Raw genomic sequence first — 22,513 nt, forward strand, 5'->3', positions numbered from 1 at the left:
GAGGGAGGGCTGCAGTGCCCAACCATCTAGGTATTCAAATCCTCTGCCTCTTACGTGTTGTGTCATCTTAGGCAATTTACCTGCCCACTTATTTTCCATATCTGTAAAACTGGGGATGATAAAAGTCCTTACGTCATAGGATTTTGTGAAGGTGAAATGAGCTAAGTAAATGAAAAAGTTTTTAAAGCACCTGGTACATAATAAGCCCTCAATAAGATTAGCTATTAGCTATTATTATTAATGGTTTTGCTGTTATCATTATTGTTTAAGATTATTACATAGTGGCACAGTGCTAGTGCCAATTTTCTAGAAAATTCTAAGAAATATGAGAACTTAGTCCAATTAAGTAAGAGGGCAGGTTACAAGTTCTCTCTACTCAACCTCAGAGGTTAGTGATTGCATCATGTTTGCCCCCTAGAAGATTTATTTTTGATCCCAAGTTTTCAGACAGCAGGGAATAGAACTAGCAAAGTAATTTTTCTGGGGGCGTCACACAGCAAGATTCTTCATTTTTTGAAATTGGTGATTTACTGAGCATCTACTGTGGTTCTTGATAGTCTTGGGCAAAAAAACATCCTACCCACTTGGAAAAATGGGAAATGTGTACCTAGGACAGCCGGAAGTTAGGATGAGAGAGAACGTCAAGTGAGTGGTATGCTTCAAAGTGGGATGTAGGAGCAAGTGAGAGAGGATGCTGGAGGATGCCTGTGAAGGCACCCTGGGCCCCAACTGCCTGGAGAATGTTCTGGAGCTCCCATCCGCAGGTAGAGCACTGGAAGTCTCAGGTCAGTGAAGAACCACACAGGTCTGGTGGTGCAGAAGCAAATTACATGACTGCATGGAGTATCCAGACAGATGGGCCCAAGATACCCTCACAACTTTCCTTAGCCCAGAGTGCCCAGGGACAGTGTAATACTTCCCCAGAACTGCACAACTGCAGCCCTGAGAGCCAGCAGGCATGATGTAATGCTTGATGGCTCAAGGAGGATGCAGCAGTGAGCTGCATGGATGGATGGCCAAAGACCAGAGAGGAAGGAGGGTACCTCCTGGACAGATGACATCAACCGAGAAACAGATTCTCAGCGCCTGACCCTCTGTCCCTCCCAACTGGAAGGAAAGCAGAGAACTCCAGACGGAGACGAAATTTGTACAGTAGGGGAACCAGGGCCCAAAGAAAACGTAGGTTCAGGCATAGAGATGCAAAGTTTTATTTCTTGCAGATACTCAGAACAAACACTAAATCAGAAAGCGCTGTGTGGAGACAGTAGATAGAACTCATGGTTAGGAACGGGGGTTCTTTGGAGTCTTAAAAGATTGGTCCTGGCTCTGCCTCTTGGGAGCTGATCAGGTAGTTACTTTCTTCTAGACCCTTTTTGCTCATCTGTAAAATGGTCATAATATTATACGCCCATAATTGGTTGTATGTGTTAAATAGAAAAATTACATGTAAAGCCCTAGAGGGCTTGTTTCATGCTAAGTATTCAATAAATGTAGGCTAATGAATCATGAGAAGGGGAAGGGTTGGGGAGGAGTCCTGGGCAAGGGTGGGGTAGGGGATCTTAATGGAGTCGTTAGTTCTGGGGGTGAAGATGCAGGAGAATGCCTTCACACAGCCGGCACACGGTGGGGACCTCACTGGCCTGCTGACGGGGCAGAGGAGTAGGGTTTATGTTGGTACCAAGTATGTGATCCCCATGTGCTTCAAGCTGGTCTGAGCTAATATAATTCTGTGGTCAAGGTCATGGGCTCTGGCATCTTACTGCCTGAATTTACATTACTTACTAGCTGGGCAAGTGTCCTTGGGCAAGTTACATAACTTCCCTGTACCTTAGTTTCCTCATCTGTAGAATGGTGGTAATTAATAATAGTCCCTATTTCATAACGTTTTCCTGAAGCTTAAAATTAATGAACATATTCACAGAGCTTCTCTAAGCTTTCCTTCCTGGCGTGCTGAAGCACACTATAAACATTAGCCATTATTATTCTGATTTTGCTTCCATCGGAGTTTACACTTCAGCTGTTAGAATCCCTCAGGATCTCAAACCTGATTTCTCTTCCAACCAAAAATCCTTCCAAACTCCAGGCCATTTTCCAGCAAGGGAGAGTCACATCAAAATAAGAATATTGAAGCCACCACTAGTCACATGAAGATAGAAAGTGGGACCCTACTCCTCCATGCACCCAGGTGGTATCTCTCGCTTGTGCTTCAGAACGGAGCAGAAACCTGAGCAGGGGTACCTCCTCCCCAAAGTTAGGAGCTAACGGCAACAGGAAGAACACACCGACATAAACCAATCAAAGAAGGAACAAAAGGACAACTTCTTTGTGGAAGATATTCTGTGCTTGTGTTTCCTCCTTGAACCAAGTGTAAGCGAAAACTAACTTACATTTTGTATCTCTTACCCGTTGTCCAAATAATGCTGCCTAACAACCAACCTCAAAACCTCAGTGGCATGCATTAAACATCTGTTTTGGTTTATGGGTCTGTGCGCTGGCTGACTGGCTCTGCTGATCCTGAGGCTGGGCTCAGCGGGGCTCATTCACAAGTTCGTGATCAGCTGCAGGAAAGCCAGGCAGCTTTGTCCAGGGCCTCAGCTGGGTTGTTCAGCTTTGCTCCATGTGCCTCATCCTCCAGCAGGCTAGCCCAGGCATGCTTCCACAGCAAGAGCAAAGAGTGAGTGGAAATGCAGAAACGCATGGTTAAGTTTCTGCTTGTCTCACATCTGCTGTCATTTCCTTGGCCAAAAGAACTCACATGACTGAGTGCAAAGTCAAGATACGGAACAGAATATCACCTACACACACACACACACACACACACACACACACACACACACACACACACACAGAGTGAGGGGGTGATGCAAAGTTACACAGCAAAGGGTACACACGCAGTGAGGGGGTGTTACAAAGTTACACAGCAAAGGGTTTAGGTCCAGGAAGGGGTAAAGAACTGAGCCCATCAGTCAATCAATCTCTCACATATTGCAAAGAGCTTGCCAACCTCGATCGCAGGAGAGAGAGAAATTATAAGACAGATCAAATCTACTGAAAGGAAAGCAGAATAAGCAGCTATAAGGGTGTTAAACAAGGGTATTACATCTTTTACAGACCTTTCATAGTGAAAGAAACACCATTCTCACATTTCATTCTTTACCATCTTAAAATCTCTCTCAACAATTCTAGTCCCACCTACTTTGAATGAATCCAGATATGCCTTCAGAGGACCGTTTTCCAGTCATCCTGTTCCAAGACCTTCCTATTCCAGGAATTACATATCCATGTGAAAATCAGCACAAAAATAACATTAAAGAAATCAAGATTTCTCCCCATTTCAAATAGATTTGACTCCAACTTAGCCATGCAAGTTTGAGAGCTCTCCCTTGACTCTTCCCTTCCACCAACTCTCAGTTAAGACCCTCTGGGTAGGTCATACATGAAATCATTTAGAACATGATATATGCTGTGGGACTCTTGGTCCCCACTAACCACAGCTTGAAATCGTGGTGCCTACTGCAGATTCCAGGAAAATAAAGTGAAGATGGAAAGTAAAATTTCCATGATGAAAATTTAGAATCATAGTTGACTACTTCACTGTTGTCTGTTTCTCACGTAGAAGCTATCTGGGAAACATTATTCCTTTTTCTCTGTGTTGTTTTATAGGAGAAGCCAGCCACTCTAATAGCCTGTACATTTAAGATGCATAAAAGATAACGCGCAGTGAAGTGGGTGAATCAGATAGACTCAGCGGGTAGGCATTTTGATAATCAATTCTTACCTAGGTAATAATATTTGACACCATGCCACTAATACCTTCTGGTTTGGGAGGAGAATTCCGTGCTTTGTCTGTTGTGCTGAACTTCACAGGCTGCCCGGCTGAATTCCAAAGTACTGACCACCGGGAAGCCCCGGGCATAATATTATACTTGTGGGGCCATGAGTTTCACCTCGATCCTCAATTCCTTGGTAGCTTCCTATAAATTATGGGTTCTGTCATTTTATCTGAAGGAGTTATTCACATTCAGTGTGGTTTTGCTTGTGGCCAAGTTGAAACAGAGGAATCCGTCAGCTGCATGTGTATTCAGGAATACCAACATTTTTTTTTGGTGGGGCTGAAAATGGTCTAGATGAGATTCCATAAATCCACGCTAACAGCTATAGTCGTGAATTCTCTCACAGCACTTCAGGATGCTGGGCTAAATCAACAAGGTTACTATTTTCTTTTACACTTGGTTGAAAGCCCTTGATCCAACGTGAGTGGTCAGGCCAGCTCCTTGCTTCCTGTTTTGTTTGAGCTGGTTCTTTGAGATACTATTGGGAAAGAGAAAGCAAATATCATTACAATAAAGATTTCCATATAGCTATCTAAATGACTCCCATTCTTTAAGTAATGGCCAACACGTAAACATATTTTATTAATTTCCTTTCCTGATACTATAAAGTTAACTCATGCTCGTAGCAACCAGTGAAACAATTCAAAAATATATGAGATATTTACAAAATTTTTTTCTTGTGATGCGAACTGTTAAGATCTACTCTCTTAGAAACTTTCAAATATGTAATACAGTATTATTAACTATATTCACCATGCTGCACCTTATATCCCCAGGTCTAATTTTTCTTATAGCTGGAACTTTTTTATCTTTTGACCACCTTCCAAAAAAAGGTTGTAACTATGCATGGTGATGGATGTTAACTAAAATTATTGAGGCGATCATTTCACAAAACATAAACATTGAACCATTATGTCGTACATCTGAAACTACTATAATGTTACATTGCCAATTGTATCTCATTAAATGGACAATCTCCCTCCACTCACCTCCTTTCTCATCCCCAGCCTCACGCCCCAAGGTGACCGATGTTAACAGCCTGGAATGCAAATGCAGATGTCCACACGTTCACCCATCTTCATACTCACACGTGGAGGAGAGAACAGTGAGACATGACAGGATGAACTAAGTGGGAGCTGGAGCCAAAGATTTTATTTTGTCTTTGTCCAAATGTAAAGGAAAAATCTGGAGGGTTTTAAGAGTGGGGTGAGTGGTGATAAGGTCTCTCTGTGTGGCAACTGAATGGATGCAGGAATACCTTCAGGGGGGGTTTGTGATTGTCCAGGAGAGAGATGATGGTGGCTGGGACTTAGGTGGTGGCCATGCAGGTGGAGAGCAGTAGATATTTTGGAGATAGACTGGATAAGATTTGAGGATGGATTGGATGCTGTAAGGAAAAAGGCCATTTCTGGCTTGCGCATCTAGGTAGCTAGTGCTACATCAGCAGGAGAGAGCTCCCTGAAGGTACAGGAGGATTGGAGCAGAGCTCACGATTCGGTGTGGATGTGTGAGGCTGAATTTCCTTGGGACTTCCAAGAAAGAGCTCATGTGCGTTGTTGGTTCAGAGGAGAGGCATGGACTGGAGGATTTTGACTAAGGAGACATGAGGGTATCCCCAGCAGCTAGCACAGTGTTCTTGCATATTAGATGCTCAGAAAGTGTTTATAAGATTAATAACTCATAGCAGGGATTATAGAAAAGCCTTCATGAAGGAAACCTCTGTCTCTTCCAGGCTTTCCAGAGGCCCAGAGTTAAGGCTCTTCAGTATCATGTAGAGGCTAATAGTTTGGCAAATTTTCAATACACTACTCTTTAAATATCTGTTCACTAGTCACCTGTTTGGAGGCAAGGCTCAAAGCTGCTTCAGGTGGTAAGAGGAAGAGAAGGAGGATAGCTAGATGCTGAGAAAATACGGTGACCTTTCATGCCATCTGAGGCCCTGAACAATTCAGCTCCAGCCCACACATGCATGCTCCATTCTGCAGGAAAAAATAAGAGCAAGATCTCAGAGGTGAACCCTCTTGCATTCAAATCCTGGCTCCACCACGTGCTGGCTGTGTGAGCATAAGTACATTATGTAACTGATGAGCCTCTGTTTCTTCATCTAAGACGTGGGGTTTATCATAGACTGACCTCGTAGCCTTGGTCTAAGGATTAAATGAAATAGCACAATTAAAACATTTAGCAGAGCACCCAGCCCATGGTAAGAATTGTCCAAATGTTGGCTGTTTGTTTCATGAGTCACCTCTTCCTTCCAACCCCACAAAATGCTGTCCCTGAAAGGAGACACAGCAAATAAAATATTCTCCACCTCATTGCATTTCCTGTGATGTCTGAGAGGTGGGTGACGTTTCTGCCCCAGACATTTTTTGCCACTGGTCCTTTCCATCTGCCTCCGGCTTCCCATCACCCCTGTCCCAGTCTGCATGTTTATGGGCTTCCAAGGTACAGTCCATCTCCTGTTACTTGATTATTCTGTACCTGCGGACCAGACCCCTGTCTTGTTCATTTTTGCACTGCTTCACTGCCCTCAGCCTTGTGCCTTACACACTAAGGGCGCAATAAACGCTTATTGCAATTATCTTAATTGAATTTCCCTGAATTCGACCGACAGAGTATAGGGGGGACAGATATCGCTAGAATTAACTTTTATCCCACACCTCAAGGAACGAAATACCTTGGCAACTATTGGTACTGATATGTTTTATTTTCTTTGTTTTTTGAAAATAACATGGCATTTGCTTATTATTGAGGTAATTTCTATAATTGTATAAAATTTAGAAAAGTGAAAAAATATTAAAGGATATAACAAAAATAATAATTACTCATAATTCCACTAGAGATAATCACTGATAATATTTTGGGATTCGATAGATCTGTGTATATTCTATATGTCTATATATCTGTGTGTATTCTACACACCTATGTATGTTCTATATATCTATATAGATTGAGATCAAATTAAATAAACTGTTTTGAAATCACTTTTTCAATTAATATTATTTCAGGAGGATTTTCTCATAATTCAAATATTATTCAAAATACTATTTTAATATTAATCTCTCCCATGAATAAATATCTATGTTTATGAATGTTTGCCCACATATCTGACTGTTTCTCTAGGACAGCCCTCCTGGGAATGGAATTTCTTTGTCAGAGGATGTGAACTCATTTTATTTTATCATTATTATTATTTTAACATCTTTATTGGGGTATAATTGCTTTACAATGGTGTGTTAGTTTCTGCTTTATATCAAAGTGAATCAGCTATACATGTACATATATCCCCATATCTCCTCCCTCTAGCGTCTCCCTCCCACCCTCCCTATCCCACCCCTCTAGGTGGTCACAAAGCACCCAGCTGATCTCCCTGTGCTATGCGGCTGCTTCCCACTAGCTATCTATTTTACGTTTGGTAGTGTATATATGTCCATGCCACTCTCTCACATCGTCCCAGCTTACCCTTCCCACACCCCGTGTCCTCAAGTCCATCCTCTACGTCTACGTCTTTATTCTTGTCCTGCCCCTGGGTTCTTCAGAACCTTTTTTTTAGATTCCATATATATGCATTAGCATACGGTATTTGTTTTTCTCTTTCTGACTTACTCTGTATGACAGACTCTAGGTCCATCCACCTCACTACAAATAACTCAATTTCGTTTCTTTTTATGGCTGAGTAATATTCCATTGTATATATGTGCCACATCTTCTTTATCCATTCATCTGTCGATGGACACTTAGGTTGCTTCCATCTCTGGGCTACTGTAAATAGAGCTGCAGTGAACATTGTGGTACATGACTCTTTTTGAATTATGGTTTTCTCAGTGTATATGCCCAGTAGTGGGATTGCTGGGTCGTATGGTAGTTCTATTGAACTCATTTTAAATCCTTGCTATCTATTGTCAAATTGCTTTTGAGAAAGAGTGTGGCACTTTAAGTCACCAGAGGCCATGGAGGAGGAAGACAGATATTCTTAATCTCTCCATCCTTCAGTCTTTTCATCATGGACAGTTTGATTGACATAAAAAGACAGTGACTTGATTTGTTAATTCTTGATTACTAGGCAAGTTGAGCTCCTGTGTGAATTATCTGTTCAGATCTTCTGGCCTTTTGTTCTATTAATGGGTGAAAGCCCTTTTTTCTTGATCGTTAGGTGTTCTTTATATAAGGAAGAAATTTATCCTTTTCCTGCATTCATTACAATTTCTTTTCTTTTGCAGCTTGCCTTTTAAATGATTGGTTGAGAAGATAATAAGTTTATACATTTATTTAAAGAGAATTGGCATAGTCACAAACTTTAGGCTCTTCCTCTAGAAAGATACGTTCACACATTTGTTTGTGTCTTATTTTGTATATCTCAAAAAGATTTTTCTGGTTTTCGTCATATTGAATAAAATGGGATCCTGTAATATTTTTTTCTGTGTATTTTTGGTTTGCTAACGTAATTAGGAAAGTGAGCTTTTTCCCCTTCAGATATTCTAACTGGTTATTGCTGATATAAGTAAAGCTATTGCTTTTTCTCTGTTTTATATTTAATCCGTCCACTTTATCAAACACTGATTAACTCTAAGAGATTTACAGATGATACTCTTGATATCACCACAAACACTTGGCTTTCCTCTGATTTAAATGAGAATAACTTCTGTATTCACCATTAAATATGATAGTACCTGATGGTTTAAGCTAGATATTATTTATCATGCTGATTAAGTGAACTTACATTCCTAGCTCTCAAAGAGGTTTTCTCCCCCTTTTAATTAGGAGTGGGTGTTGAATGTTATCTAATACACTGTCAATGCCTAGCTATTTATAAATGCTGGGATTATACCTTTTATCTATATAAACGTGCCCTTTTTTTCTGTTTAAAAATGCTTTCTTCCCCTTGAATTATACTTTGTTTGAAATGGACACTGCCACCACTGCTTTTTCTTTTTAATCTTTTCGCTTGTATTATTTGTTAATTTTTTCACCTATCTCTCCATTTTTAATTTCTTTGTTTCATTGATATTCAGCATCTTGTTCAGTTAGACTTAATAAATACGGGCCACATGCTTGCTTTGTGCCAAACACTGAATTAGGTCCCTGGGATACCAAGAAGAGAGAACCTGCCAGAAGGGATGCACCACAACCCAGACTGAAATGGGCACTGCTGTGGGAGGTTAGAGGCAGCAGTAGCTCCAAGGAGGGCCTGGTCCAGTTGGGGCCCCAGCGAGGTTGCTCAGAGTTGACAAGAGGTGTATCACGTGATTATGTACACAAGGTAACCCAAGAAGAATCAATCAGCTGGGCCTTGGGGGGAATGGGGATTGGGGTTCTTCTGGACTCAGACAGCTTCAGGACCTCATGGAACTTAGGGATCCCACACTAGGGCACCACCATTAATTCAGGCAATTAGCTGCTTCTCCTCTACTCTCTGTCTTTTTCTCTACCTTATAGTTTCTGCCTAGTCATGGTTTCTATCTCATTCATTCACTCACGCATTCATTCATTCGTTCTATCAACAAATAATTTTTCAGCACCTTCTCTGTATCAGGTGTCATTCAGGGACTGGGAAATCAACAGTGAAGAAGGTGTAAGAAATAGTGGCCATCACAAAGCTTATATTCTAGAGGCGGACAATGACAAGTGAAAGCACAAGGTAATTTCAAATGGTGGCATCGTGAATGAAGACCCCTCTAATGGCTTCTCATTTCACTTAGAAGAAAATCCAAAGTTCCCCCATGACCCTTCCGTCCTACGTAAACGGACCCCCTCCCCCTCCCCCCTGCCTTTGCAACTCCTCTCTCTGCTTTGGTCTCTGAGCTCCACCCTCCTGGTCTCAACACTCCTCAAACAGGCCAGGCATGCTTCTTCCTCTGGGTCTTGGTACTGGGTATTCCCTCTGCCTGGATGCTCTTCCCCAAGATTTTCCCTTAGCTGCCCCCCATCTCTTTCAGGGCAGGTTGAATGTCATTTCATCAATATGGCCTTCTCTGACCACCCTCTCCATAAGGCAGTAAGTACCCTTTCTCCCTCCTAATCACCCTGATCCTTTGCCTTGCTTTGTTTTGCCTCATCACTCTTAGCACTGCCTGACCCTGTGGTGTGTATATTTATCTGTGTCTTTGTTTATTGCCTGTCTCTCTCTAGTGATGAGCTCCTTGAGGACAAGATCTTTCTGTGTAGAATCCTCCACACAGGGAACATGAAGTAGAGATTCAGTGAGTGTTTGTTGAAAGAATGAATGAGGAAAGCAATACATGGTGCAGGTAGTGATGATGCTAGAGAATGATGATGGGGAGGGTGTGCTCTGCAGGTAGTGGATACCAAAGAGAGGGGGGAGAGAGAAAGGGCTGAGCTACTCCAGCCTCATTCATCTCCCACACTCACCCCTCAGGGTGCTCTGCACCCTTGGGGAGGGGGGAGGGGGGGGACAAGAAGAATGGGGAGAAGTCCTCTCTCCTCATCCTGCATTTCATTTCCTCTTGTGTCAAACTCATATTTGTATGACTTTTGTCTTTATCCTTGTAATTTAAGTTTTGCCAGAATGTGTCTAGAAATGGTACCCTTTTTATTGATTTTGTCTGAAACATGCTATATCATTTCTACCCGTTACCAAAGGTCTTCTCTGGCTCCAGGATGATGTCTTATATTTTATATTTTTATACCTCATTTCTTTGTAGAATTTCATCATGTTCTGCATTCTGGGAGACCTTCTCAAGTTCCTATGCAAGTCATTGATCTGGTTTTCTGCAGGGTTGATTCTGTCCTTTTTCACCTCAAAAGAGAATCTTAATTCTGCTGCTGCAACATGGGTTTCCTTTCAGTACGTCCTTGTCAACCCAGTCCTGTCTCTAGGTCAGATTTCTGCCTCAGACATTCTTCAGCCTCGGCTCCTTCTCTCCTAGGACTTTCTGCTCCTTTTCTCCACACACATCTCTTTACACTGTCTTCTAACCTCTTCTAAACTTCTCTTCTGGTTGCTGGAGTAAATCATCTTCAGAAGCATACATTTCCTCTGAACGTTACAGATGTTTCAGTCATTCATTCAGCAACAAAATGTATTGAGTATCTCCTCTGAGATAGCACTGAACTCGGTACCAGGAACTGATGGAGAGCCATCAAGTCTCTGTCCCCACAGATGGTAGAGTCGAATGAGGAAACTAAACGATTAAACAAGCAATTTTAATAATATGACAAATGCCATGGACAGAACACATGTGGGTGGTATCCAGGCACATGGTAGGCATGTATAATTTTGTCAAGTACAGAAATGGACTTGGGGAAATGATGCTACCTTCTCTTACTCTGAGATATTGCTTTTTTCTCACAGCCGATGTTGTTGCATTTGTGTTTTTTTCCCCCTTACTTCAGTCACGTTCAATGAGTCATGGTTGATACAGGCTTCTTATGTAGTAACAGATGGAATGTTGAGCTCCCCTTACTTCTTTCCACTGTCCATCTGGGTGTCATCCACATCCCCTTTCAGATGTCCAGGCAGGTGACAGGTGGATGTCCACAGCATCTGATCCAATCTCCAGCATAGCAAGTTAGATATTCTTATTGTGCCTCTCTGCTGACATTAGGTAAGATTCTCTGCCCCCAACGCCTTGCTCTCTGACATCCTGAGCCAATCTGTGTTGTCCACGCAAAGTCAAAGTCTCCAGCAGGCATTATTTCTAGGACTCTCCTGGAATAAGTCAGTCCAGAGTGGACAATGTCTTCCAAAATATGACCCCTTCCAATACATGTTGAAATGTATTTCGTGCAGTGTTCAAGGAAACTGCAGAAGGCATGTAGCATTTCCGATGCCCTCTGGTCATTGAGAGGCAGCCTGGGTGGATGTGGAGAGGCAAGAAAGTCGAGGAACTGCCCCCACAAGAGACTCAGTAGAATTGGGGGCCCAGAGAGCACCAGTAAGTCTGATTCTAAGGAGGGGAAACCAAAAATCCATTTCTCTGAGAAGGGAAGAAGAAACGAAATGTGGGCTAGTAGCGAAGGAGGATAGAGCAAGGTTTTGACGAGTTCAGATAAATATTTAAACTGGGAAGGAATTATAAGCCTCCCCAAATGGTATGCATCATTAATTCCCAGGCAGTCAGTTTAACAATGAGCTAGCGGGTAGGGAGGTGGCCCCTTGAACTATCCTTTTAATGGAGTTCCCAGGTTAAAGTAGATTTCATTTAAGGTCAATCAATAGGCAGTTTTATCCAGGCTTGGTGATTAAAAGAAAACCGTAAAGAAGTCCTGACAGTAATCATTTTGGCTCAGTCAGAACTTCCTTTAGACCTGGAAAGCACTGGAGGAAGGCTATAACCATAGATCAGGGCAGGGGCTCCAGGCCCTATTTCCATCAAGGCCCTCACCCCTAGTGAGTGTTAACTCCCCTCTTTACTCAGATGGTTCAGTCCACACCCACAGGCAAAGAGAAGAAATTCATGTTCATTTCTTTTCTGGTAGATGGGACACATTGGAATAATTTAAATTAACAGTGTAGATCCAGCTTATTTCTTGAATTCCCAATGATAGGTCACAGTGAATTAGTATGAGTCGGAATTTTAGTTTGACAGAAGTGATTATATTAGGCTCCTTGTGTGTGTCTGGGTCTCTGTCTCTCCTGCTTTATTAGAAGGAGCCTCAGGAAACCAGGAGGAGATGAGATGCCCAAGAACATGCAGCTCAGTGATCCACCAGTGACTTGCTTAGGAAATTAGGGTAGAAAAGGGTTTCTAGAAAATGAAATTGCCTTTAGGTCTCGCAGAGCAAGTCAAGTGCTTGCAAAATGCATCCAGGAATTATATCATTTGAAGGTAAAGGGGACTTCTTTCTCCGTCATTTGTCTTCACTGGGTAAAATGGAACTCTGAATTGTGGATCCTTAGGAGTAAAATACTGTGTCTTTTCTTTTCTCTTCTTAATAGTCAAGGAGTTTTCTAAAAGTATGTTTTCCCCCATCCAGCATTTTGCATTTATTAGACAGGATTTTCCAAGGCTTGCTATTTATTTTCACAGACTCACTTTTCACTGAGTCAAGAGAATGAAGAAGAAGGACCCCTGTTGCCATGTGCTTTTTGGGTTTTTTTTTTTCATAGATTATGCTTTAAAGGGGCTGCTGGTTGCCAGTTCACACACAATCAAACTCTGCCGTAGTTTCCATATTAAAAAAAAAAAAAAATCCCTGCTGTGAATCTAACAAGCAGAAGTTTCTGAATTTCTCCTCCTTGCTTATCAAGAATCAAACTGGAAACAAGGAATGTTTGAAACAATGCAGGAAGTGCATTAAGGAATGCAAAAATTCTATGGGGGAAGGAAATCAAGTGTTGTTGGGTTGGTGCTTATGCAAGTGAATATATTCTTCAGATTGATATTCATAGGATGGTAAATAAGGTGTGAGGACGCACACCTATATAATCCGTGATATTTTTATTTTTACAAAGGCCAGAGAAATACAAGGTTCCTTTGGAGACCAGAGTAACTTCTTGAAAGACTAATTTTTATTGCTCTTGAAAAGGTTTGTGATCGCTCTTGGATACATTCGTTAAAATGATAGATGCGGAACGGTGACAAAGAAAATAGAAGCCTAATTTGCTCTTCCCCTGAAAATTTCAGCTCGAAAACAGAGCTCTAAGAATGCCTCTTGGCGCTCTAAGTCACACTGAAGCAGCTCTTCCGAGTGGAGGCATACATGAAAATGCGTGAGTCAAGTGCCTGAGTGCAAAGCATGACATTCACATGCACTCAGTTACTAGCAGAACATGTAGAATCAGCATTTTAAAGGCTTAGCAAAAGGGCTGGAATTCAGAACCTAGAAGCTAAGAGGAAGCTGCAGAAACAACTTCACGTGGAATCTGTGGAGCTGCTGGCTCTCTTTCCTTGCATTGATCTTAGAACTTGACAGCTGAGAAATACATCTTTATCATTCTTTTTGCTTAGACGAAAAGTATTATATATACTTGAATGCAACATTGTGTTTTATTTGCCAAGATTCAATCTACTGGTATTAACTATCCACCAAAAGAATGCTAGACAAGCAGAGAGCATGCACAAAGGAGGTACAGAAAACCCCGTAAAGCTCATTCTTTTTCCAAGTCTGATAGCAATAAAACACCAGCTCCATCCTTTTCACTCTGGGATTCTGACTAATAAGCAGAGACAGAGAAGAAAGTGAAATTGAATCTCAATTATGAGAGATATAAGGGAATGGGTGCTTTTCTTGCATTTATGGAGTTTGGTCTTTTAAATGCTTTACCTAGTTCTGTTACTAAAGGAAAAAAATCTTTTTTTTTTTTCAAATTCAGCTATAAAAACTTAAAGAGATTTGAATAGTGGCAAAGCGTTATAAGTCATTTTGAAAGGGAAAATACTTCAGAAAATTGAATCAGTCATTTGACTACCTTGGAAATTGAGTTCCTATTACTTTCCGGGGGTCTTCAACTTTAGAATGAATAACGAGGAAAATAATTTATTTGAGTTTAAAGTTGGCCATATGAATGAGAACAGAATTTAAAACAGAGTGAAATGGTAGGGAATTTAATACTGCTTGCCGAGGACTGCTTATCCCATTCAGCCTGTGAAGATGTATTATTTGGAAGAGACTAGATTGCCAAGGGCAATTGAGGATCTGGAACATTAACAGGGGTAGGACTTAGGTTCCAATAGAGCCGCTGGATCAATGCATTGACTGTGGAGTGACCCCTTGGGAATGGCTGGGCAACTAAACCGGTGTGTGGTGAAATATAGTGTCCACTATGTGGAGGAAAAGGCAGAGTGACTAAAGCCCACCATTAGAAAGAAGTCGTCACGATCTCTTGTCCGTGGACCCGTAATGCATTTTAATGGCTTTCCACTGCCTTCTGGTTAGAACGCAGACTCTGAAGCCTGGCACCTATTTCTGCTAACGGTCCATTACGGCTCCCATGCCTGCACTTTTACAAGCTGCTGCTCCTCCATTTAATTCACATTCAACATCCAGAGCTCAGTTCAAGGTTCTGTCTTTGGAAACCTCTGACTCCTCTCACGGGCCCGTCTTCAGCTTTTTTCTTTCCCATTCCCGTAGCACCTTGAGCTTACATGGCACATAAAACATGGCTAGGTGTCAGCACGCTTCTATTTCCCTGCACTCAGTCCTGAGCTCTTGGCCCAAAGGACAGGCTACCCCCTCCCCATATTTATTGTGCTGTTCTTTTCATTGTCCACTTGCCACTTGAGACCATTCTCCACCCTCTCCTCCCTGCTCTGTGCCCCGGGGTAGAATAGCACGCAGGCTCATTGCTCTGGCTTTCTAGTTGAATGTATTTTATAAAACTAAGATGTGCTAAATTGGACATTGTCCTCTGGCTTCCGGATCAGAGGGTAGAGATGAAAAGTGGAAGGTGGGAAGAAAGAGGGGTCAGTGTATTTATTCCCTCCCTAGAAGCCATGGGTTGGCAGTGGCTATAAACCTTTACTTAGACCACCGCCCCTCCCCCATAGCTGCAGCTCTTCAGATTCTAGGAATCGCTCCCTCCCCCTCCCCCTTCAGCCTGGGGATGGTAACAGCTTCTGCTTCTCCCAACTCTTCCCTAATATAAAAGGGAACTTAGATGCAGAGACCTCTGGGACCCGTTCTGTAATCCCTATCATGACCAAGGGCACCTCTTTTGCACACCTTGCTTTTGGGGTGGATGCTCATCACACTCCCCACCCCCTGCAAGTCCTAGGTAGGGAGAAGTCTGCCTTGAGACTCTGGGATCAATGCCGCCTAAACTAGGAGATATTGATCCCATGACAATGGCTGTCCTGCCTTTCTTTGTGCGAGGAGCTGACTGTAGGCTTAGTGATTGTGCACAAGGGCTGTATTTCTGAACAACAGTGGCCCATTGTCTCATTATCGATTGTTCTGCAGTCTAACTGGGTTAGGACTGGTGCATGTTTCATGCCCCCTTCCTTCTCCCTCCTTTCCAAAGCAAACCGAAGCCTTTAAAGAGAGAGGGACACATATAGACAAAGAGAGAGATTATTTTATTTCATATGAAAATGCTCTCTACTCCTGACCAAGTACATTTTTTTTCTAAATGCTGAAAATGGTTCAGGGCAGTAGTCTTGACAATGACCCTGGCTTGGTCCATGTGGCTTGGGCCTCAGAAAGCTGTATTCCAGGCCTTGTCCGGAGATACCTGCTGACCTGAGTAGGTCTCTCACTTCTCCTGGGGGTTCCCTGCACCCACCTGACTTACCCAGTAGGTGCAGGGTCTGGGACCCCCAGTACCATTCAAGGCATAGGAAAATGTTCTACGTTCAAATTCTTTTAAACTCACAAGAAAAGGTGAATACAATAATGATGAATATAAAACAATCAATCTGGCTTGGATTATATTTGCTTTATGTCAAAGTACTTGCTTAATATAGTTTTTAATATTTTCTATGAAGGAAAGGACACACAAAGACAAAAAAGCCTAACGTCCACAAAAGTGATAATGCTTCCCTGCTCTGCAGAACTCCAGCCCTGAAGACACTCCTCGGGCGTATAAAATCTAGGAAACTCAAGGGCCTCAGCTCCCTTGGGAGATTCACACCACACACTGGCAGATCAAAGGACCAGAGCCATCTTGCAGTGAAGGAATTGACTTTCACTTTGCTTAAGGCAGCTAGTTCCAAACTTACTTGACAATGGAATACTTGGAGAAACACCAATCTAAACTTTACTTGTTTTATTTATCGTTTTAGCCTCAATAACGTCTCAGAACTTAAGTAGTACAACCTTGTATTTATTTTTTAAAGCCTCCTGGGAAATTGAAAGCTATAAATTCCTATTTTTTTTTTAAAGAAGCAAGATCTCAGATCCATCACATAAACTTTTACCTTAAGAAATTAGCGAAAAAGGAGTAAACTAAATCCAAAGGAAATAATCAAGATAAGAGCAGAAACAAATGAAAGATAGACTAGAAAACAACGGAGAAAATCGACAAAACTGAAAGCTTTGTGAAGGTCTTTGAAAGGATCAACCAAGTTGACAAGCCTGTAGCTAGACTGACCAAGAAAGACAGACAGAAGACTCAAACAACTAAAACCAGGGATGAAAGAGGAGATATTCCTAACCACCTTACAAAAATAAAGTGGACTGTAATAAAGGGGATAACATGAACAACTGTACGCCAACAAAGGATAAAGCTTAGATGAAGTGGAAAAATTCCTAGGAGACGCAAACTATAAAAACGGACTCCTGAAGAAATACAAAATCTGAAGAGACCAGTATAACAAGTAAAGAGATCGAATTACTAATCAAAAAACTGCCCACAAAGAAAATCCCAGACCCAAATGTCTTCAATGGTGAATTCTAATAAATGTTTAAAAAAGAATTAATGCAAAATCCTTCACAACCTCTCGCAAAAATTCGAAGAAAGAACACTTCCCAAATCATTTTATGAGGCCAGTATTACCTACCCAATACCAAAACCAGACAAAAAAAGTACAAGCAAACTAAAGACCAATATCCCTTATGAATATGGACACAGATATCGTCAACAGAATGCTAGCAAATGGAATCTAATAGTTTATCAAAGGACTACACATTACAACCAAGTGGGTTCGAACCCAAGAATGTAAGGTTGGTTCGACGCACAAAACTTAATCAATGTAATCCACTATGTTAACAGAATAAAGGACCGAAACCATATAATCATCTCAGTAGATGCCAGAAAAGCATTTGAGAAAATTCCAACACGCTTTCATGATCAAAACACTCAGCAATTAGAAATTGAAGGGAACTTCCACAACCTGCTCAAAGGCAGATACAAAAAACTTGCAACTAGTATCCTACCTAATGGTAAGAGGCTGAATGTTTTCCCTCTAAGAGCAGCAACAAGACAAGGATGTCTGCTCTCACCACCTCTAGTCAACATTGTATTGGAGGTTCTGGCCATTAGGCAAGAAGAGAACATAAAACCTTCTGGATTAGAAAAAGAAATCTATTTGCAGATGTCATGATCTTGTATATAGAAAATCTTAAGGAATACACACACACACACACACACACACACAAACCACATACAACTGTTAGGATTAATAAATGAGTTCAGTAAGATTGCAGGATACAAGATCAATATATGAAAACTAATTGTATTTCTACTATGCACTAGCAATGAATAATCAGAAATGAAATTAAGAAAGCAATTCCTTTTACAGTAGAAACAAAAAGAATAAAATAGGAATAAATTTAGCAAAAGATGTGCAAGAATTTTACACTAAAAACTACAAAATGAGTTGGAAGAAATTAAAGAAGATTAAAACAAATGGAAATATTGTCCCATGTCATGGGTTAGAAGACTTAATATTAAGATGACAGTACTCTCCAAACTGACATACAGCTTCAACACAAAAATCTCTACCAAAATCCCAGCTTCAGTCAATCTAAACAATGGAATGTTATTCAGCCTTAAGGAAGATCCGGAAGTACTGATACATGCTACAATGTGGATGAATCTGGAAAACATCACGCTAAGTGAAAGAAGCCTGTTACCAAAGGCCTCGTATAATATGATTCCATTTACATGAAAGGTCCAGCACAGGCAAGTCCATAGAGACAGAAAGTAGATTCCTGGTTGCCAAGGGCTGGGAAAGGAGTACATGTAAAGACATTGTTAATGGGTACAAGTTTCTTTCAGGGATGATGAAGAAGTTCTGAAATCAGATATTAGCGATGGTGGCACAACACGGAATATATCAAAACCCACTGAACTGTGTACTTTTCAAAGGGTGAGTTTTCTTGTATGTGAATTATATCTCAACAAAGTTGTTATATTTTAAAATGTCCCTGCTGGGAATGCCCCTTATGGGTCTGTTTCTAATTAGATGAAATCTCTGCTCATCCTTTCCATCCCCTTCAAGACATTCCTCTGCTAATAATGCGTCTCTCTGAGCTGAAGAGTCTTGACACGTTCATTCATTCCACATATTAACTGAGTGCCTACTCTGTGTCATGCTCTGGGCTACACCCTCGGGATAGAGAACTAAAGAGGACAACCACGCCTCTGCCCTCAGAGAACTTACAATCGCTCCCACTCACTTGAGACTTAATCCTGAATTCCAGTTTTTTAGGCCATCTTCTTGTAGTGTAGGGGGAGGGGGGGCAGAGAAACGATTTGCTTGTTTTTTTTTTTTTTAGAGCCTTTGGTTCAGGTACTTGGTAGATCCAGTCCCTAGGTGCTTATCGAAATGTCACCTGGTTGGCAAAAGGTCAGTTTAAAATGTTTACCTTTCTGGTGCTTCCTACATTTTATTCAGAGACTCTTAAAGGAGAGAAAACCCCCAATGTCAGTTGGGCCCCTGGTACGTTCCAGGCACTGTATGATGACCACAGCCTGCAAGGTGGGTCACAGCAACAGCAAAACTAAATGACCAATGTTGGCAGAACATTTCATACATACCAGGTATTGCACAGGTTTTTCACAAGCATCATCTCAGTCCATCCTCCCAGTAACTTTACGGTCCCTATTTTAGAGACGCCTTTCAGACGGAGTTGCCCAGTGACACAGTTAATGAGTTGCGGAGCTAGAATTTTCACTTCCGCTTCACCTGGTCCAAAACCCATGAGCATTCCCCTCTCCTGCACTGCCTTTTGAGTTCTGCCTTCAGAATACCTCAAAGCCTTACAGAGCCAAAGGAATGAGTCTCTAATGTAGGCATGTGGGCCCTGGGGCAGATGTTTCAGATTTCTGGCTTCTGCACCTGCCAGCTATATGTCTTTGCCTCCATTCCCTCCCCTAAGAAATGGGTCAATAGCAATCCCAGTCTCAGAGGGGTGTTATTAGGATAAATGAACTGATATATGTAAACTGCTTAGAGCAACTTACCAGATGCTGGCACCATGATGAACATATCCCGGGCCCCAGAGCCAACCTGCCTAACCTCCATGGAAACAGAGAAGAGTCACTCTTCCCATGGTGCGGATGAGAAATCCAAGAATAGGATCACAAAGCTTAAGGTGCAAACCAGGTCTGGCAAATTGATGTCACTAACCTCCCTGTCGGGCCAGAGCCCATCACATTTCTCAGGACTTGCAATAGCTTCGTTCTCAAGATAACTTCTCACCCCTCAAGTCTGATCACATGTGGCATCTTAACAATACCAGGGGATAGTGGTGAGCTGAAACCTGGGCCAGAACGAGGATGAGATATGAGAGGGACCTAAGACACAAAACTTAAGGAGTTGTTTACTGCCAGGGTCCTGTGAGGGCCAGGCTGGCACCTGAGATTGACCGCCTCCTTAAATTCTGTGCCCTAGCTGCCTCGCTCATTTCACCCTAATCCCAGCCCTGACCATATCCCTACTCAAGATGCCCCCCAGCCCTTGCCACACTGAGGACGAAGTATCGTGGTTTGCGTTTGCAGCTGTCAAAATCACAGTGTCTCTGAACTGCAAAATGGAAAGAGACTTAGGGGTAATAGGGAAGCGAGAGTCAATGTTGAGTCCAGTTTAACTCAGCGGCTGGCGATGGCCAAACTCACCATTGAGTTCAAGCTGGAAGAGAGAGGAGTTTTAAGAAAGCCAGTGGCCTTGAGTTAAAATACTACAGGATGTTAGAAAAGGCAGGGGAATTCATGGAAAGAAATGAAACCAGCATAATGAGGATTAATGACAAGCCTTCTGCTTGTGGAGAAAGAAGGCACTGAGTAAGCATTTCCCACAAGTGAGTTCTAGCTGGAAAACTGAATTCTAGAAAGGAAGTCGGGAGAAGGTGCAGCATGGAGTGGAAGCAGCTGATGTGATGGTAGCCGCTGCCCAAGGAGAGAGGAGGGCAATGTGAGAGGAAGAGTTATTTGTAGGAAGACGTGTCTGTAACAACTCATCTTCCTTCAAAGCTTTGCATTAATGTATCACCTTGTAATTGTCTGGGCGTGTCTTTTCAAAAGTCTCTCAGTTCTTTGCAATTGATCAAGAATTTTGCCCCCGGGTAAAGAGCTGCAGATGGGGTTTCTTCTTTCTCCCTAATGACCACGCTGGTGGCTCAGGGGGAGATCAGGAGAGCAGGGGTTTTATATTCTTCCTGAATCAACTGGAACTCTTTGTTGCAGGTGACAGAATATGACTTGAGATAGTGTACACGGAAAGGAGATCTGATTTCAAGGTTACAGGGTGTCCCTTAGATCCCCAAGACAGTAAGCAACTCAACCTCAGGAAGGAGACATCAGCAGAAACTGCAGCTCAGTAAGGAATTCAGGAAGGCTTCTCCTCCATCTTTTTGCTGCTTCTCACTCTATAAAAGGGCTTCTTTGCTTCCCTGCCGCCCCGGTGGGAAATAGCCGCCTTTAGTAGGTTACCACTTGAAGTCTCCCCCATTTCCAAGAATAGCCATAGTGGTGGAATTCTTTTGGTCCCGTTTCCAAATTCCCAGAGAAGAGGCTTTTGGGCCAGCTTAGACCAGAGGCCATCCTGATCCGATCAACCATGACCAGGAGGGTAGGTCTGAATATGGCTCCTCCCCTTGTAAGCAAGTGGATAGAAGGAGGGAGAGGGGCAGGTCCTAGAAGACAGGTTCTGGGGAGACAAGCCAAGAGATGTCCACTCTACTTCCTCCTGCTGTGACATGTGACCTCGTCCACAATTGTATGGCGGTATTGACTACAGCAATGAAAACATGAGTCCACACCCTCAGAAGTTAACTAGGGTTGAAGACATTAGGCTAAGTCAAATGAGCCAGTCTCAGAAAATAAACACTGTATGATTCCAACTCAAGCTGTCGAATAGAGTCAGAAAGCAGGAAAGTGGTGACCAAGAATTGGGGGGAGGGGAGAGTGGGGAGTTACTGTTTAATAGTTACAGTTTCAGTTTGCGATGATGAAAGAGTTCTGGAGATGCATGGGGGTGATGGCTGCACGACAGTGTGAATGTCCTTAATACCCCTGAACTGTACACTTAAGAATGGTTAAGGGCTTCCCTGGTGGCGCAGCGGTTGAGAGTCCGCCTGCCGATGCGGGGGACGCGGGTTCGTGTCCCGGTCCGGGAAGATCCCACGTGCCGCGGAGCGGCTGGGCCCGTGAGCCATGGCCGCTGAGCCTGCGCGTCCGGAGCCTGTGCTCCGCAACGGGAGAGGCCACAGCAGTGAGAGGCCCGCGTACCGCAAAAAAAAAAAAAAAAAAAAAGAATGGTTAAGATGGTAAATTTTATATATATGTATATATATTTTACTACAATAAATAAAATAGAATAGAATAAAAGAAAAAGTTAACTAGGTACCCAGTGGAGGGACGAGCACAAAGATGACCCAGCTTGTCCTTTTGTGCATCCATGGCACCTGCTGGGTTACTTCCTTCACTTGGGCGGCACTTTTTTTCCTTACCTGAGGAACTCTTAGTCATTCTTTAAGACCCAGCTGATATAACCCACGTCTCTTAAGCCTTGCTACACTTCCCTGGGCGGACTTAATCATGTCTTCTGTAGGTTTCTATGGTGGCATATATGGCATGCAATGCTATTACTGTGTATCATGGGCCGTAATAGTTTTTATACACTTGTCTCTCCCACTGGCCTACTAACTCCAGAGCAGGGAAGAGAACCGAATGGTATTGTTGTTCAGACAGCAAACCCTAGAGCCCCCAATCCTAGCCTGCCACTCCCCCGTTGTGTGACTTCCACAAATTACCTTCTGGGCTTTCACCTGTTCACATGTAAAAATGGGGGCCGTTATCATGTTTACCTATATGGTTGTCGTGAGGGTTAAATGAG

Source organism: Delphinus delphis, chromosome 1, assembly GCF_949987515.2.
Source record: "Delphinus delphis chromosome 1, mDelDel1.2, whole genome shotgun sequence".
Classification (NCBI taxonomy): domain Eukaryota; kingdom Metazoa; phylum Chordata; class Mammalia; order Artiodactyla; family Delphinidae; genus Delphinus; species Delphinus delphis.